This window comes from Mastomys coucha, unplaced genomic scaffold, assembly GCF_008632895.1.
Source record: "Mastomys coucha isolate ucsf_1 unplaced genomic scaffold, UCSF_Mcou_1 pScaffold15, whole genome shotgun sequence".
NCBI lineage: Eukaryota > Metazoa > Chordata > Mammalia > Rodentia > Muridae > Mastomys > Mastomys coucha.
Window position 1 is genome coordinate 93,587,457 of NW_022196897.1, and position 20,384 is coordinate 93,607,840.

Genomic DNA, 20,384 nt, shown 5'->3' on the forward strand with positions numbered 1-20,384 from the left:
AAAAAAAAAAAAAAAAAGTAAGCAAAGAGCTGGTGTTTCAACGCTTCACCACCATAACCAATGACTCATTTACTTCAAGTAAGGTCATAACCTTTAATTTTTACAAACTCCAAGTAGCCCATAATTTATCAATGCATTTATTCACTGATTAAGTTAGTCCCCCCATGATTCAATCATACTCTCAAGGTATGTAACTATGAACATTGCTTCATTAGTTACCAAACCTTCAATAGATATGGTTTTGGGGACATTTCAGACATACCTAATAACAAATAATTATCAAATTGTGTGTTACTGGACCCTCCAGGTCCACCCAGCCCATACCTCCTGCCCATCCCATCCCACTTCCTTATCTCCTGTCTCCACAAGAATAAGCCCCTATCTCACTAGACCCCTCTACTCCCTTGGTCCTCCAGTCTCTTGAGGGTTAGGTGCATTTTCTCTGACTGAACCCAGACCTGGCAGTCCTCTGCTGTATATGTGTTGAGGGCCTCATATCAGCTGGTGTAGTATGCTGCCTAGTTGGTTGTCCAGTGTCTAAGAGATCTCAGGGGTCTAGGTTAATTAAGACTGCTGATCCTCCTGCAGGCTCATCCTCTTGCTCAGCTTCTAGCTTTTCCCTAATTCAACCACAGGGGTAAGTAGTTTCTGTCCACTGGTTGGCTATAAATATCTGCATCTGCTTGTTGGGTCTTTCAGAAGGCTGTCATGATAGGTCCCTTTGTGTGAGTTCTCCATAGCCTCAGGAATAGTGTCAGGCCTTGGAGCCTCCTCCCCTTGAGCTGGATCCAACTTTGGGCCTGTCACCGGACCTTCTTTTCCTTGGGCTCTCCTCCATTTTTTTCCCTGAAGTTCATGCATGTCCTTTTGGATCTGAGTTATCTCATTCAGGATGATATTTTTAAGTTCCAACCATTTGTCTGAAAACTCAATATTTCCGTATTCTTAATATCAGAGTAGTATTCTACTGTGTAAATGTACCACATTTTCTGTATCCATTTTTCTTTCATGGGACATCTGGGTTGTTTCCAGATTATTATTGACCACATTTTGTATATAAAATCATGATTTTAGAAGACACACTTTGGTAACCAAAAATGACAAAAATCCTTTTACTCATGTTGTCTATAGTCTAATTAACAGTAAAGCAATAAACACAAAACACCATACATATCACATAATAAAATAGAGAGTTTTAAGAAAGAAGGTATTTACTCAGGAGCAATGGGCCAGTGAACAAGAAATCCAATTGGGATTAAACTGATGAATTAACCTGCTCAGATCCAGGGGAAGTGAAAAACAAAATCATTTAGATATCTGTGGAAACATGCTCTGGAGACAAAAAAGCAAAATCTTAATTTTTTTTTTTTCGAGACAGGGTTTCTCTGTGTAGCCTTGGCTGTCCTGGAACTCACTCTGTAGAACAGGCTGGTCTCGAACTCAGAAATCCGCCTGCCTCTGTCACCCTAGTGGTGGGATTAAAGATGTGTGCCATCATCACCTGGCAGAAATCTTAAATTTAAACACATGTGTGCATTGAAAAAATAGCAAATGGTGGCCCTTTTGCATGGGTTGCATAAGAAGAGAATAATAATGGTGATCAAGAAATGAGAATCTGTGCATTTGAGAGGAGTTACTCTGTATAACAAAAAGGAAGTTACTGGAGTGTTCAGACATGACACACAACCTATATGAATTCCTGTGGAATTGGTGATTTGAAAGGAGGCCTTGGTAGAATAATTACAGATAACATATTTTAGAATTCACTAACATGCATGCACAATTATACCAAAACGTATAAAGGTAATATTAGAGACATTTGTGAAGATACCAGGCTTACTTAGCCTATATTCTTCAAAAAGTGTAGTATGGTTTACTATCTTACAGAAGATGAGTAGTGAAATTAGGAAAAAAATAAACGAGGGTGATACATGGGCTTAGGATTTCATAGCTATTCTACGAATAATCAGATTTCATTTCATTTGGAGATTAGAACTTTAAATGACTTTTAATGTTTATACAAAATAAGCTATTTGGTTTGGTTTTTAAAGCAAAAGTATAACCTCTGTCTTCCTATACCATCATGTGAGCCATAACTCGATAGCAATGATGATAGTTTTCAACTGTGGATGAATGTTGTAGAATTACCTGGACAGAGAACAAAATGCAAACCATTTGTTTTGAGACGGACAGAGTTCTCCAGGCACAGTTGCTGTGCAACCAGCTTTGAAGATTTCTGAAAGTGTCCACACTGTGTGTACCCTGAGTTTGGTTTCTTTGATGGCAGAGTTCTCCTTTCATTGCTGATGATTTTATTTTAACAGGGAAAAGGATTCATTCAGTTTTACTAGACAGCTGGAGAATAGGAGAATATGCAGAACGGTAAATGAACCAAGCTTCAAAATCCTCAGAATCTCCACTCCTTCACTATAAACCTGAACCTTATATGACATTTCCAATATTGCTTCAGCCATTCAGGCCAGGAAATATGTTGCTGTTTTATGTGCACAGATGCAAGAAGTAGTCAGAGAGAACAGATTCGAAGAGAGCCCTCACTGACTTCTGAGACCTGATTTTCTATTTCTAAGGTTAGAAGCAATTTCAATGTGTTGACCAACTTCCTGCAGCTCCAGATGAAGGCCAGTGCCCTGTAACTTACCACAGGGAGGCTGGCTCCTTGATGTTCAGCATTTGTAAAATGATTGTGGGAGAGAAACCAAAACAATCCAGTTTAAATGAAGTAAGTTACTAGGTATATACTTCCTTTTGTGATATTTATTTTTGCAACAGGAAATATTATCTTGTTTTAACAAAACCTGGCATCAGCAACATCTTCCTTCACTTTTTTGCATACTCTCTTTTGTACACTAGTTTTTCCATCATTGCTTCTAAAATATGTGGTTAGATGTCAAGGCCACTACCCAGATCTCTGAGTACAGTTATTGTTTCCTCGTAACTTTAACCTGAATGCTTATCCTGTCAATATCTTTTGTTTTTCTTCTCAAATTCAGATTATTAAAGATTTCTTTCCAGATTACCCCATAAAGAGTAATTCTCCAATCCCCACTGTCCTCAGGTCTCATTGTATGGCTTTTACTAGCATGAATTATCAGGCAAATTGTTCCTGATTCCTTTCACTAGAATATCATGCCTACAGAAGCAAGAACTCTCATGCACACGTGTGTTTGTGTATGTGCGTTGCACTAGAGCATATGTGCATGTACATGTGTTCATTTATTTTATTCCTTTGAAGAGGAAAGTTCTTCTGGTGAAGTGTTTTATCTATGAGTACATTATTACAAGTAAAATATGACAGTCACAAAATAACACACACTGTGTGATACTACCTTGTAGAGCTATGTTAGAGGTATATACAGATAAAGAGGATAAACAAGTGGGCTAAGGTGTCAGAGAATGAAAAGTTTGAACTTTACTTAATTTAGAAAGCCATGCAGTTTTAAATGAAACTAAATTTTAAAATAAAAAAATGCCCTGGAGAGGGACAGTGATGGTGTTTGTAAACTAGTATTAATACTTTAAATGTGTTGAACAAAACTTTGAAACATAGATAAATATTAAATTTTATACAATTTGGAAAATTATGACATGCAAACAACATATCTACAGTTATGCACCCAATTCTATACTGCAATTATTTATTCAACTATCTCAAAAATTAGCAATATGGAAATTTATTCACTGCTGTGCATATATATCACTTGCTTCCAACACAAAGTGTCAATTTGCAGTACTAGCATTCACAATGTCAATACACTATTTTATAAGCAGAATTAATATACTATATAAACACACCTATATTTCAGACATAAATTTCATCATACTTTATATTTTTCACGTTCAAATTTGTGATTCTATAATTTTAGACATGAATATATAACTGGATATGTTTATATAGTAAACATGCATTCATGACATTATTGCTGTTAAGCTGGCCCATCTTCTATGTAAAATGTATTAAGGTATTTGTCCTCAAAAGTTTGAAAATCCAATTACATATGAACCATCAAATTTTGCATTTTAAAATTTGGTTATATTCTTATAATCTACTTTATAATTACTTATATAATCTGTTCCTGCTATACATATGAATATTGTTTTATATATTGGGCAGATATATCTGTGTTATTTGTATGCATTTATAGAGTGGCTTAATTTTGTGAAATAACACACATTGATGTTTGGTAGGATGGCAGTTTAATGTGCATATCAACGATTCCCTTATGTTTAGATATTTATTAGAAATGAAACATTTGAAAAATAAATGATGTGTGTGTATTTATGTAAGCTGCTCTCTGAAGATTTAAAAATCATGTAGCCACTGACCATACATACCTACTAACACATACACAAACATTCATAAACACACAACACATTTTTATCAACATGGAATTAAAATTTCCATTTTATGTATGTACCCGAAATTCCAATATTGTTCATATATGCAAAAATGTTCTTAATGCTACATATACGCACATGAATCTCTTATCTGCTCATTCATATATAAATACCTCCACACTCAACTGTGTACACATGTTTTCTATAATGCTAAAAAGTTTTATAAATGCACAAGCAAACCTCTCTTAGTTTATGTGAACACTCACATTGGCATTTTTGCACACATACACACACACAGAGAGAGAGAGAGAGAGAGAGGAGAGAGAGATATCTTATTTTCTATTCACACAGAGTAGCTGTATCATTAGACTGTTTTCTCATGGTTTGTGTTATAAGCTTCATTACTTTATAATATTAACTTGTATACATATAAATTTCTGCCCAGTGGCAGAAAGTTTTAATTTAATCAAAACCTTGGAGATTAAATAATTAAGCCTGTCAAAATCCACAGTTTTCACTGCTAATTAGTCATAGTGAGGTGTCTGTGTCATTGGATGCAGGCTCCCTAAATTTAGTGGTGGAATACAACATTATCACACATAAAAACAGCTTCTAAGAGTCTCTGGAGACTGGCTGCCTGGCAGCAAGTGTGTGTGTGCTGTCTGAGTCCACCCTTCTTCACCTATTATAGAGGTGGTCCTGCTTTGCTTCTTCCCTGTCTTCACATAGCAACCAAAACCATGTGTCCTCCTTAACTCTTTAAGGGCCTTAGGCTAGCAACTTGCTGCAAAGTGATAGGTCAGCTCTGTGCTACTTGTTTGCCTGCCTGAGGGAGAGAATCTGATTCTTGTAGAAAGACAATTTCTCTATCTAGAGGCACAGCCTCTCTACATTACATCCCCTCCCTGTAGGTTTGAGAACAAACAAACAAACAAACAAAAGCCAATTGTGCATTCTTCTCAATATGGTAAATTTAGTGTGATTTTCTTTTTCTTCTCTTCAAAGAGGGAATAAATCAATGCACAGAATAAAGATTTGTATCACCCAAGCTGCCTTATATCTATGTGTGCATAGTCAGGGACTACAGTCAGCCGGCTAAATATCAACATTATCACACTCAAATTTTCTAACTTTCTTCCCCCCATTTGGGCTCAGTTTAGTAGTGAACCTTATAAGTATATGAGAAAGAGCTTTGGAGACAAAGGAACACGGGTATAAAAACAAGTCTTTTCTTCAGCCTCCCTTCCAAAAAAGAGGATTTTCTCTTTTAATACTACTTAATGCATGTTTCATTATTTGTAAAACTGAAAAATGTCAGCATGACATGGTTTTCACACTCTGTTCCTTTCTCTTTCTAGGCACTGTTGGGTAAAAAGCATCCCTCTGTGTCTGCACCTTGTCTATTACGCATGCCTTGTGGTAGAGATTTCATTGTATTTCCAAACTGTTATCAGTATTCTTCCTACTGAAAGGATTCGTGAGTGCCCTTTCATGAAAAATAGTGAACACAACTGAGTCACTAATCATTGCTCAGCTTCATATAATTAAAGGGTATGGGTGTCAGGATTAATATCATAGGTAATAAGCAGCTAATAAAATCTTCTAAAAATGGTTTTGGTTGTACTGCTTAGTACTGGGGATGGGGGTGGGACAAGTTTTTCCATATTATTTTCTTCTGCTTCCAGTGGCATGATGGTAGTGATAGCACGTGGAAGGAGTTGGGGGAGGGAAACCATGATCAGAATATATTGTAAGGAAAATATCTATTTTCATTTAAAAAAGAAAACACAGAAAAAATGCTGATATTTGGAAAGGTGGTAAAAAGAGTGATGGTTGTATAGGTAAAAATGGGACCTTCAGTCATGAGTCATCTTTCCCGGATATCTGCTGCTACTACTTTTACAGAAAATAACAACTGGATAAAATGAAGTGATCAACAGATCATGGGATTCCAAGCCCTAACAAATATATCTACATCACACTACCTACATCTATTACTCAAGGAACATGGTGGAAGAGAGAGCAGAAAGATGGTAAGAATCAGAATGCCAGGTAGTCTGTTTGAAACAGTATATCATAGAGATGCCTCCATGAACAAGTACATTGTTTTTGTGAAGGTGGAAGGATTTCATGGGATCCAACCCCTAAACAAAGAACTCAGATAGTTAATGACTGTTAGAATAGGGAAAATTAGGCTCTCTTAGGATGAATCCCCTTATTTGTTCTATGGGAAAGCATGGTGGGTCATAAATCATAGACACACAAACCAGAAAAAAAGCTCAGTAGGTTACATCTATTTATATATTTATGTATACCCATACAATTAAATATACAACACCAATAATCAAAGAAAATGAAGGTGTCTTCTTGATGGGGGCCATGATGAGAGGAGTTTAAAAAGGTAACTGGGAGGGGCATAAGGGAGGAAGGGGGAAATGATGTAACTTTTTAAATCTATTAGTGTATATTAAAAATAAAACACTTAAAAACTGCCCCACTCATTCTTTTATGTTCCACACTCAATACTTTGCAGGCAGGCAGACTTCATAGGTTGGATAACAAGGAGAACTTCCCTAGTACTCTAAGCTCTATTAAGGTTAGCTTCCCATACATACCACACTGAAGATTTGTGTGATCTTTTCTATCTCTTCTTTACAAACTTCCATTCAGTAGGTTGCTCTCCCACTTTCTTGTAAAACCCATCCATGCCTCACTCTAATGGATGGTACTCAGCAAACAACAGATGGCATGAGCCCAGCTTTATCCCAAACATAGACTCAAGGAGCTTATAAGGATGGGGCAATATACTAAAGTCATGACTACAAAACACTTTCATTCAAAAACAGAGGAGATACCAAAGGAAAATAATGAACAAGATAATACTGTGTAATGGCAAATTTCTATTAAGAAAATAGTAGAACAATGGTTAGAATTAGTAGTAGAGTTTAGACTCTGCAAAACATGTTCTAGTTTCATGGCAGAATACATTTTGCCATACTCAAGAATAGTAGTATAAACTTTTTTATATATTCAAAGGCTCTCTCTCTCTCTCTCTCTCTCTCTCTATATATATATATATATATATATGTATATATATACAAATATATATACATATATGTATATATTTGAAAAATAAGATAACATTTATTCTAATAAGAATAAAGGCAGATTAAACATTCACAATAATTTAGAGGATTAGATTCATAAATGTAAAGTATTTACCCAAGTGAATTTTCTATAGAATAAGATGCTTGGGAAGATGCAAACTATCCTTTGATCATAAAAATTATACATACTAGTTAACGTTTTCTTTCTAAGGGTAATTTGTTCAGAGTGTAGGTATGTAGATATGTTTGTGCACATGTTATGTCAAAGGACAAATATTTCTCCTTCCAATGTGGGGATTTGGGATTGCAGCTCAGGTTATGAAGCATGGAAGAGACTAGCGTTCCTCCCTGAGTCATCTCCTGAGTTTTTCTCAATGCCGCTTACTCGAGAAGTATTATTCAAGAGAAAAATATATAAAAATAAAGAAGTGGAAAAGCTTATTTTTTCTGAGAAATTCCTGTAGGTGGTACAACAGGAATAATAGGGGTTGGGGGGACCTCTTGTAGACATCATTCTTTTAATATTCATTAACTCATTTGCCTATTCATTGTGAAATAATAAAGCCTGCTTAGAGATTTAAAAGATGGAACTTTCATATACATGAAAAATCAGAGATGTCTATGTGAGTCTTTGTACTTAGAGGCCAATAAAATCCCACTGAGGGAAAGGAAGATGAGAAGGAAGAGAATGAGAAAGAAGAAGGGCAAGGAAGGGGGAAAAGAGGGGAGGAGGGACGAAGGGAGATGGAGAGGGAGAAGGAGACTGAGAAGGAGAAGGGGAAGAACAAAGCAAAAATGTTGTTCTTGAAGTTCTCTAATGCCCTGACTTATGTACTCTTTTCCTAATAATTGTGTCCATTTATATTCTTTTATGATTACCCATAATATCAATATTATGATTTTTTAAGTTTTACAAGTCCATTTGAAAGTGGTAATAGTAGAATTAGAAACCTACTGAAACTCTAATAATATTGATCTATGGCTGGCTAAAAAGTAATTATGAATATTGTTGAAGATCCATTTGCTAGAGTTATAGGGTTCAGTGAAAAGTGCAAATAATTTTGTCCATATAGTCTTAATAAAGCAATGGAGTTATAAAGTAGAAATTAAGCATGATCCAGGAAAAGTAGATGCTATTCCAAGCAGAAAGTAAACAGAAACTATATACAAGAAGGGACATGGAAAGTAAAATATTTTGATTAGCTGAGAAAAATGACATATATACTAGACAAAGTATGTGAGAGTAAAATAATATGAGAGTAAAAGAGAACTGTGATATTTTTTACCCCAAAGTTGAAAAGTTGCTATCAACAGATGAGGTGATAAAAATGGAAGTGAAATTTTATAGTTATTTCCTCCATGCTTGACATGACCGTTGACCATTGTGAATCAGAGATGATATAATGACCTATAGAAAACCTTGGACCTTCCTCTGTTGAGGCACATCTGGGTTTTTTCCAGCTTCTGGCTATTATAAATAAGGCTGCTATGAAGACAGAGGAACATGTGTTCTTGTAGTATGTTGGGGCATCTTTTTGATATATGCCCATTAGTGATATAACTGGGTCCTCAGGCAAGATTATGTCCAATTTTCTGAGGAACCACCAGACTGATTTCTAGAGTGGTTGTACCAGCTTGCAATTCCACGAGCAATGGAGGAGTATTCCTCTTTCTCCACATCCTTGCCAGCATCTGCTCTCACCTGAGTTTTTGCTCTTAATCATTCTGGCTGGTGTGAGGTGGAATCTCAGAGTCATTTTGATGTGCATTTCCCTGATGACTAAGGATGTTGAACATTTGTTTAGGTGCTTCTCAGCCATTCGAGATTCCTCAGTTGATAATTCTTTGTTTAGCTCTGTATATCATTTTAATAGGGTTATTTGTTTCTCTGGAGTCTAACTTCTTGCGTTCTTTGTACATATTGGATATTAGCCCTCTACTGGTATTGGATGTAAGATGGTTAAAGATCTTTTCCCAATCAGTAGGTTGCCATTTTGTCCTGATGACAGTGTCCTTTGCCTTACAGAAGCTTTTCAATTTTATGAGACCCCATTTGTCTGTATTTGTTTCTTTACACAGGAATAGATATTGAAAATGTGGTACATTTATACAATGGAATACTACTCAGCCATTCAAAACAATGACCTCATGAAATTCTCAGACAAACAGATGGAACTAGAAAATATCCTGAGAAATGTAACCCCTGTCACAAAAGAACACACATGGTATGTACTCACTAATAAGCGGTTATTAGGTTACTATGCAAAAAGGTCAGAATACCCATGATACAAATCTCAGACCATATGAAGCTCAAGAAGAAGGAAGACCAAAGTGTGCTTGCTTCAATTCTACTTAGAAGAGGGAATAAAATAATCATAGGGGGTAGAGTATTGGAGGGACTTGGAAAGGAGAGGGGAGGGAGAGGTAAAAATGAAGGCAAGAGTAGTACTCCATTGTATAAATGTACCACATTTTCAATATCTCCCACTAGGGAGTTTAGAGGTCAGGTTGGGTGGGTGGGTGGAGGCATCCACATGGAGATAGGGGTTGTGGGGAGGACGTGTGGATTGTGGAGCAGTTGGAGGGTGGATGGGGGACAAGGAATGGAATATGGAGTGTAAAACATAAATTAATTTATAAAATAAAAAAATAAATCAAACATCTTTTGAAGTGTCTGTGGAAGAAAACAGTATTTGAAATATGTTGTTCATTGTAATCATTAATGCTGCTATCAATATCAGTTCTATAATAAAAAAGAAAACCAGTAGAGTTATAAGGAAATTCTTCTCATGAGTAAATCATATGACAAAATGTAGGTGATGAGGGAATAGTTATTCTCATTCAAAGAAAAGCCAAATTTATACTGTGGTCCTTATAACAGTCTGACTATCATTTCTTTATCTTTTCCTGTCTTCTTGAGAACAAATGTTTTTAGATGTTGTATGAGAGTTCAGAAAAGTTAGGGAATATGACACAATAAAAAGAAAGCTCTCTTGGAGTCATGAGGTCTGGGTTATTGTATGTTTGCAGAAACAAAGCTCAAGAAAGCACAAATACCAAAGACCGGTAATTTTTAGGAAATGTTGGCTTTGGATCTTCAAGTAACAGTTCTTGCAGTATAGTTAATTCCAAAAGCCTAGAAACTATGGGCTGTCTATTTGTGAATTATAATGACATAATCTACTATTTGCCTATGGGAACTGCTGTTATGCCTTATACTACTCCAATTTGTATATTTTGTCCTCAGAACCCAATATGTAATTACATATAATTTTGGGGGTACAGTGTTCTAACCCTGCAATTTCACTGACTGTTTTCCAATCTTTCCTTAGATATGATAACTTATGGAAGGGCTATTCTTCATAGGGTCTGGTTAGGAAACTACCACTAGCCCTCCATCTCTATGTGACTTGGGATGAATTATATGGCTTCTCCATGTGTTTCTAATCATAAGGAAATCAGGACAAGATAATTAAGGAGATCTTTTCTACTTCTGGTATTCTGTGAATCCATAATGAAGAAGATAACATTTGAGTTGACATTTAAAAGATAAATTGAACTTTTTCAGAAAGAAAATGAACACAATGATTTTGAATGGAGAAAAATTATGCAGACATGATGTAAACAGTCACATTTAAATGTTGATATGTAGGTGAGAGCCAGCGGATGATCAATCTTAGATCAAAGTTCACTGTAGGATTTGTAGAGAAACAAGAACCTTTTGAAGTGTAGACATAGATTCCCTAAACCACAAAGAATCCCTGTGTGAACAAAATTCTTCCAATCATTACCAAACATCTAAGGTCAAGACCACCAAAGGCACCAGAGTCTTCTTAGTTATTTTCTCATTGTTGTGTGCCAATACCTGAGAAGAAGAAACTCATATAGGCAAAGGTTTATTCTTGCTTATTATCTGATAGCTGTAAGCCCATCCTGCAGAAAATATCATGAAGGCAGATAACAGTTGTGGCAGTAGCAGCATGAGGCTACTTGCTGACATCTCAAAGCATCAAGAAGCAGAGTGTTAACAATATGAGGCAAGGTATAAACCCCAAGGCTCACCTAACAAAAGACCACTCCATGCATTGAGTGTCACTTCTCTAAGGTTTCACAACCTCTCAAAAACTTCAGCACAAGCTCAGGACCAAGTAGTAGAATAAAGAAACCTGATAGGGGGCATTTGACATCCAAACAGTAATGCCATCCAAGCTGTTTCTTACCAAATAAAGGTATCAGTCATTAGATAAATCTCAGAAACAGGCACTCATTAGCATCCTCATAAAAACACAGAGCAATCTGTTTAACATTTTAAAGGTATACAGAACTTTTGCAGTTAAGCTTGTAATCTTCATTGGCCATTTTTAAAATATACTCCTTCTTTATTTGCATTTATATTCCATCAAGCAAGAAGTTAAGGGCATGATATACTTCAGAGAAATAGAGTATATATGTAAAATTTTAGTAGCCATCAGTATTTTAGAGGGCAGAGTTAATTAATGTCCATTCTTTATATCAGAGACGGTCCACTACCCAGTTGTTTAGAGTTTTCTCTCAAAGATAAATTCTAAACCATAGAAACTCACCCAAAATCTTCTTCCCCAAAGCACCTACACTGGCTAAACTTGACGGTTAGCTTGGTGACATCTAGAATCACCATAGAAACCCAGGTATGTCTGTGAAGGAATTTCTGGTTTAAGTTCATTGTGGGTGAAGACGTACCCTAAATGTGAAAGCACCATTCCATGTGACTCGAGTCTCAGACTGAACAGAGGGGAAAGTGAGCTCAGCCCCAATTTAAATCACTTTTAGTTACTTGAGTCAAAATGCAAGTATATCCAGATGTCCAAGTTGCTACTACCATCTTCTTTCTTACAACTGAGTGCATTCTTTAGTACTATAAATTAAAGGTAACCCTTCCTTAACTTACATTTCTCTGGTATTTCTTTGTAGCAACATGACAAGTAGCTAGGAAAGAGCCTCATGATTCTAATATCTTGCTCTCTTTATCTCACTAGTTAAGGTTTTGTGGGTATTTGGGGGAATCAGTGGATAAATAGTAAGGGGTACAAAGTGAGAAGGCTTAATGAATGCAGAAGGAGTTGAGGTTAACACATCTAAGCCATCTTAGGCAGTCTAAGAAGTGACTTTTTTTTTCAAAGTTTGAGTTTGAGTTTGCTGGCCTTTCTCTGTGAGATGCACTAATGTAACAAGTTTGACTCATCAGGAGATGACGCATACAGCACCGGGAGTTTGAAAAGGCACTGCTTAACCTTGCTAAGAAGTTCTGCTTTAAGAACAGCTGGAATATTGCTTTCTGATCCTCAACTATCAGCCCAGCAAGGACAAGAGATGTTTTGATAAAGAACAAAAATAAGCATAAAGAATACTTCATTGGGCAAATAAATTTAGTGAATATTTCCAGCACTGGGAAAAACAACTTGACTTAAAGTAATCCTTTTGTATGTAAATAAAGCTGGCACTGGAGGTCCAGGATTCTGGAGATGCATTTTATATGAAGAGACTATTTCAAAGTTTCATTTTTTTTTCATTGACATTTTAAAGAAATATTTTAATCTGCTCTTATAAAATCTAGTATTCATAGTTTATTACTAACTACTGAAACATCAAGTTGAAGTTGAGTGTTATCAATCTAGTGACTCAGACATGAACAAAGACTGTTTCTATGCATTGCATGAGTACTTGAGGTGAAAAACAGACAATTATAATTGTAGACAAATGCGCAGCTAATTACTGAATTGGTGTAAGTGTGGATTATAAAGCAAGGAGGATAGTGCCAGTAACTTACTAACTCCTACAATGTTCAAACACATGAAAGGAACTAAAATATAAATAACATAACAACTCTACTCTCAGGCAAAACTGATTTCTGCAAGAAACAATCCACTTGAGTTGAACAATGGTAATTTTTTTGAATGGAAGAAAGAAGAACCTCAGATGCCAAAAGCAGAAAACTAAACATAACTCTGGGATTTCTGAGAGTTAGGAAGTTAATGGAAACAAAATAAATATTTCTCTACACCATCATGTCTCTATGTTCAGCACTTCATTAGCCCATCTTCTCTAACACTAGGTTCCATGTTTGCTTTATCATGGTTATGCCTATAACCCTGGCTTCTCAGAGTTTTAGTTAAGAGGAGACTGTTACAGCTTTTCATTTGACATTTTCTCTTGAGAGAATATTTGGTTACTAGATAGGGCATAGATTGAGGAATTTTGGACTATCTATTGAGCACTGGACAAAAATAAAGTGTGACTGAGATACAAGTATACTTGGATTTGTTATGTCTATTTCCATTTTCTTTTTGTACTATGAAAAGGCAAGGATGTTAGAAAGACATGAAACACAGACCATTGCTTATGCCAATCATGCATGGAATTCTTTTTTTTTTCTTAAGTTTTTATTGATTTCTTTATATTTCACATCATGCATCCCGGTTCCACCAGTCTCCCCAGGCTCTACTATCTGTTCTCCACCCTTACAACCTCCCTGCCAAAATAACACACATACCACACAAACACACACACACACACATACACACACACACACACACACACACACACACACACACACCAAAATAAAACAAAGCATAGAATACCACTCATTACGGAAACAATAGAGTGTCAGAGTGTGTCCAACATCTTCACTTCACTTGTAAAGTAAATGTTCATTGCAATGAGTCATTTGGCTCAAGTTCTCTGCCTTCTGTGATAACATCAGTATTAGATTCTCACTGGACTCCTCCCACTTATTCTGCTGTTGTCCTGTGTCATGGATATCCTGAAGCTTTGGATCAGCAGGACTGACCTTTTTGTGCACTCCAAAAATTCACAGATGATGTACATTTTAAATTGGGCCAATCCATGACCTTGGACCTGGGCTTGGGTGGTAGTTGACTTGATCAGCCCAACAGGTCTCGCACATCTGCACCACCCAAATGAACTCTCCAGCACTGCTCAGGCTAGCCTATCCACTGCTGCCACTGACAGGGTATATGGGATATTTATAAGCTTATATTTGTGTGACAGATGGCAAAAATTATCAAGCTAATATGTACAATTAGGTAACAATCCTCTAGTGATGAAGACAGACTAGAATTGAAATCAGATTTGTCTGTCAGTTTGGAGGTGGGATGGATCAGATAAATATGGAAAAGTTAAAAAGGTTTTGGATATAAGGAATAGTGTAGTATGAAACATATGTACTAATACATATATAGTATTAAGAAAACTGTGTTTCTTTAAAATATGGAGATTTTTCTTCTGGCCAACATAGATATTACATTATTTCAAGAATATTTATTGTGCATGGTGTCAGCCACCAAGGGGGAACACAGACATGTATAAGAAAAATAATAGCTCAGAACAAAGAAACCTTCATTTTAATAGAGAATACAAAATTATTTTTTCCAGAAATTCTTAGATGTCATTTAATTATTAATGAATATAAAACTCCTTTCTTAGAATTCAGATTTCTTCAGAAGTAGGAAATTTTGTTTCTAGCACTCTTTATTTAAAACCTCAGACAGACATTTATAGATTACAGTGTTCTCTTTTCTGAAAATCTGAGCTGAAAAGAAATCTTATGAAACACCTTTAACAATCTACCTAACCTTGTATTTGTTCCTCTTCTTGTTTTCACATGAGTAGCCACAAGAACTGGGTATTAGGATTCAACTATTTTCATTTAGGTATCTTTGAACCAATTAGTATAGACTAGTTGGTTTTATTGCGTACCTGCATTTACCACTCTCTACATTGGAGCACTCAGGGCTCAGATGAGAGAAGCCATCTTGTTTCTATTGTCTTTCATTTTATATGGACTTCCATTCCATCAGTGAATATAAAAGAATGTTACTTTTATTAACTTTAAGGGAATTTTTTAGGTTTGGGTTGTTTTGCTTTATTTTATGTTTTGAAATTTTAATTGCAAACTTTCTATACAAAGACACCCAAACATACAGCCTGTTGCTTTTGCCTTTGTTATCCTAAGGGTGGAAGGTAAGTCTCTATTAGGGATGATATGATATACTTCAGAAGCAGGCCTCAAGGACACTTGAGCTGGAACTGATTTGAATGCACCCCCATCTTAGTATCTATGGTACCTGAAGGTACCAGGCAAGAGTCAAAAGGAGGAAAACAACCAAGCGTCCTGCCCTGGCAGGGTGGCTATGAACTCTATGTTTTCAACTGGCCTTTTTTCCCACTAGTTTAATAGAAAATAAGTAAAACAAACCTGACTCTTTTGCCTGCTCTTGGGACTCTTTTCCTCTTATTGGGTTGCCTTTTTCCACCTTAGCATGAGGGGTTTTGCCTTACTTTATTGTTTTTTGTTTTGTCTTGTTTGGTCGTTTTCTGGTGGAGGTATGCTCTTTTCTGAAAAGAAATAGAAGGCAAGGAAATTTGGAGAAGGAAGTTGGGGAGTAGAGCTGAGAGGAATGCAGGGAGAAGAAACCGAGGTAGGGATGTGTTGTATGAGAGAAAAATCAACTCTCAAAAATAAATTTTACTACTACTTCCTGGACATTCTGTACACTAGAGATAACTCCCACATAGACACAATCTTTTGTCCTTCCCATGTAAGTAGATGGTCATGCGTTCCCCTCAAATGTAAAATGAAAACAGTGTCGTTGGTTTTCTTTTCATGTCATCATTCTTTTCCAGGGAAGTTTTCTTCCCCATTAACAAGTCTTCTTACTGGACTTTCAAAGTTCTTATTAACCCTATCTAGCTTTATCCACATCGAATGCCCTCATGTTTGCAAAGCCACAGGTCACTTCTCATTTAAAATGTTGTTACCATTGTATTCTGCTACATCCGTTTCTACTTATATTTCCTCTAGTCCACTTTTCACACTGCAGTCAGAACAATTATAAGGTTGTATTATTTCTCTGCTTCCAACATGCCATGCTTTTTTATAACATAATACAATCCCAATCCTTTATGCTGGTTTTCAATGCTGACAGCTTTTTGCTTGTTCTTAGGCATATTGATTGAAGGGAATAATGTATTCAAAAAGGAAAACCATCAATGTATTAATATCATGTTACAAATTTAAAAAGCCAAGCCCCGAGAGAATGTATTCATGTCTTGCCTGTTATATAAATGATAAGAGTTACAGGATATTTACATTCTTCTAACCACAGAAACAGAAACTGACCAAATAAATCTGGGTTATCAGCAAGGTTGAGCTGCTCATGCTCCACATCTCGTTGCCTTGGTGATAAAGCGCCAGCATAATGATATTTATGTAATAAGTAGAAAGGCCACAATTCAAGGTGGATTACAGCGTGGTCTGTATAGCTACATTTTATAAAGAAAGTATGTAAAAGCATTTATAGAGGTTTTACAGCAGAAAATAAATTATCTAGAGAAGAAAATTGTGTAATTTATTGATGATCTAGGGCTTTAACAGCACTCCCACTGACCTTAGTCATAGCTCCACCAAATCTAATGACTTTATTTTTTCAGCATCTGTGTTGCAATTCCATATTCTGTGGATCTTTTAGGGAATGGCATTAAACTTTGCAGGCAGTAGAATGGGGATGTCATAATTTTCCCTGTGGGTTTTATACCTTTCAAGTTTTGTTCCGTGCCCTTTTGAAAGTGTTAATACAATTTATGGTTCATACAAAGCCACTAATGAAATAAAAAGAGCTACTATTAAAATTGCATATCTAATGCATTATAATGGCTATTGATGGGATTCTGCTGAGAAAATGAGGACACAGGCATGTTCCCATGTTTTTCTCCCTGTAGATAGCAGGTGTCACACATGCTTGCTTTATCCTTGCTTTCTGCACATGCTACACTAGTTTCTGTTATGGGTCTTTGTACTCACTGTTCCATTTTCTTTAAATTTGTTTTCCTGAGACTGCTATACAGAGAGAAAATTCGGCATATTGAAGCCTTAAACTATCTTAAAGCCAACTATTTCTTATATTAAGTATATTTGAGAGTTTTCTGCATGAGTACACTGTATTGGCAGCATTTCTACCCTCAACTCCTTTTGTGCTCTCTCAACCTCCCCTCTTGAATTCATGACCTTTTCTTCTATAATTCTTGTTCATATATAATCTATAGAGTCTAATTAGTGTTTTCTCATTTTGCATATGGTTATGGCTGACCACGTAGGATTAGAGTCTCTGCCCTTAAAAAAATGAAAACTTGGCTTTACCTCTTTCAGAAGCCATTGACTTTCTGTAGCTCTCCATCTAAGGATGGAATCTTGTGAAGTTTCCTTTCACTTAGGTTGGCATGCTAACCGGTAACCTGCTCTTTGCTAGGTCATTGTTTAGGTAGCCTTATTGTTGACAGCTCGTGTATATCACACTCCTCTTCTGTCCAGAAGGCACTACCTTCCATCAGTCATCCTCATTCTCAGATGCCTGATGGAATATAAAAGTAATTGAAGACATCACATGGCAAGACTTAGGGAAAGCAATCTGATATTGACCTGGAAGCCTTCTCACTGAGGCCTAGCTCTCATACTAATAGTATGTATATGCCATATGTATGTGTGTGTGTATATATATACACACATACATATGGCATGAAGAACTATATGTCTTAGAGGACCACAGTGTTGGGAAGGTTGAGAACTATTGTGAGTAACATTTATGCACACAAGTTTGGATCTGAGGTTTTCTTGTCTGGAAAGAATATTATACCAGAGATTGGATTTTTGGGGTGAAGGATGTGAGTAAAGCATTTGTCTTGATGGCCCAGAACCATGTAAAATCCATGGTGCAGGCAGGGTCTGTAACTCCAATGCTGGGAGTGTTGTGAAGGCAAACAGATTCTAAAGACTTCACAACACACTCAGCACTGGAGTTAGTATATATTTTGATGAAATGCTAAGAGGGGAAAGTTATCAACAGTTCTACCCATTTATAAAGCTTGAGAACAACAATGATGTGATTGTAAGATATCCCTAAGGGTCCAGTAGTGCCACTTGCATCTGACAGGGCCTCAACAGCTGTCTAATTGAGCATAAATCTCATTCTACTGGAGGCAAGTCATACTTAATGTTATACATTTAGCAGAGAATCTGTAACTGAAGAGGTTAAAGACCCTAGGGGACCTACTACTAACATATAACTAAGTTAATATGGAACCAAACAGCCTTCTAAATATTCATTTTTATACCCATAGACAAAAGCAGTTTTCACTCTTCATTGAACCATTTCATTTTGAATCAGACAGAGACTGTTAGAGAGACCCACAGGTGGTCAAATGCAAAGAACAAATGACAGATGGTTCTCAGCCCCAAACTAGACATACATGACATACCCCCACATGCACCCACACACATGCACACACAAGGCTTCAGAGAGCATTGTGGACAAGTGGGTGGAAAGACTGTAAAGCCAAAACTCTTTAAAAAAGGGTCTTCACTGGCAGCCCAATCTCAAGTACATTTAAGGAATAATTTCTGAAGTTCATTTCCCATTAGATGCCTGACTGGGATTGCTACACTTGTTCAGTGAATGTGTCTCAAAACTACAAAAGAAATTTGATTGGAGTGATACCGAAAATAAAAGATGAACAGGAAATCAATTCTGTCTAATAAATGAATGACTAAATGAAGCAGGTAGCTACCATGTTGGGATCATACTAAAGCATTATTTTTCAAAATAACACTCAAACTTTTTCTTCAGCTCTTCTAATCATTATGTTTGTGTGTTTTTTTATGCAATTGCTGAATGACATTAATCTTAAAGTTCATTTGTTTGTTTGAGCCACATGTGTGTTTGCTTCATTGTATGGATATTTAACCTTTACACTTTTGTCCAACACAGAACACATCTCACTCCAGGGGTGTCGCTCTAGTAACTATTTGCCTATCTTTTGAAGTCTCATTCTGGACATCATGAATGCTTAATTTAGTAAATGTTTTTTCTTGTTGTTAGTAGTGTTTTTATTGGTGTGGGATTTTTCTCAGTCTCAACCACAACTCCAAAGCCTAGCTAGTTGTTCTTCATTTTGTTTGTTCTTAATCTACAAAATATTTTCAGCCTATTTCTTGGTACTTCTTACTTCTTAAATCCTTAAAAAAATATAGTTGTGATGTATGGATAAACTTCTGGCCTATAAAACATCATCCTATTTTACTATGTTTGTTTGCATGTTTATTTTTGTTTGCTAGTTTCTTTTGCATTTTTTGTGACAGTGTTATTATTGTACTCTGCCATACTGACACACATCACGGAGCACCAGGATAACTTCTAACTCTATCGCTGTTAGTCCCTCATGTGTTTTATATCAGTTACTTATTCATTGATTTGTATTTTATCTTATCGTTTGGTATGGGAATCACAGAATAATTTATTACATATTTGTCTTTTCCTTGTGTTTTGTGTATAAAGTTTAGATAATTTAATGCCTGCTTTAACCCTTAAAGTACATTTTCCATCTCTTCATGCGTTTATTATAGTAAATCTTGTGCCCCAGCTATATCTTTTTGCCTTTGTCACATCATGTCTTAACTCTTCACAACTTAACTTTATTTTGAGTCTCTGACTTTAATTAGTGGTGCCTAAAGCAGTATGGTTTCCAGATCTGTAAAGACAACTTCTTCTCATTCCTCTCTCTGACACTAACTGTATCTGTATCTTCAAGAAGGGATAGAACCTTCTGATATTCTCCTTTTTCTGTGAACACATGGTGAAAGTACTAGTTTTATTTCTATACTTTTAATTTTTTTAAAAAAGTATTTCACATATACATATTGTATTTAATTATTTTCTCCTCTTTTCTCCCTTTGACTTCTCCCTTGTTTCTTCTCAAATTCATTGTCTTTATTACTTTAGGTACTACTGTTGTATACCCACCCACATATATACATACACACCCTGTTGAGTTCATTTAGAGTTTTTCTTTTTTTTTTTTTTTTTTTTTTTT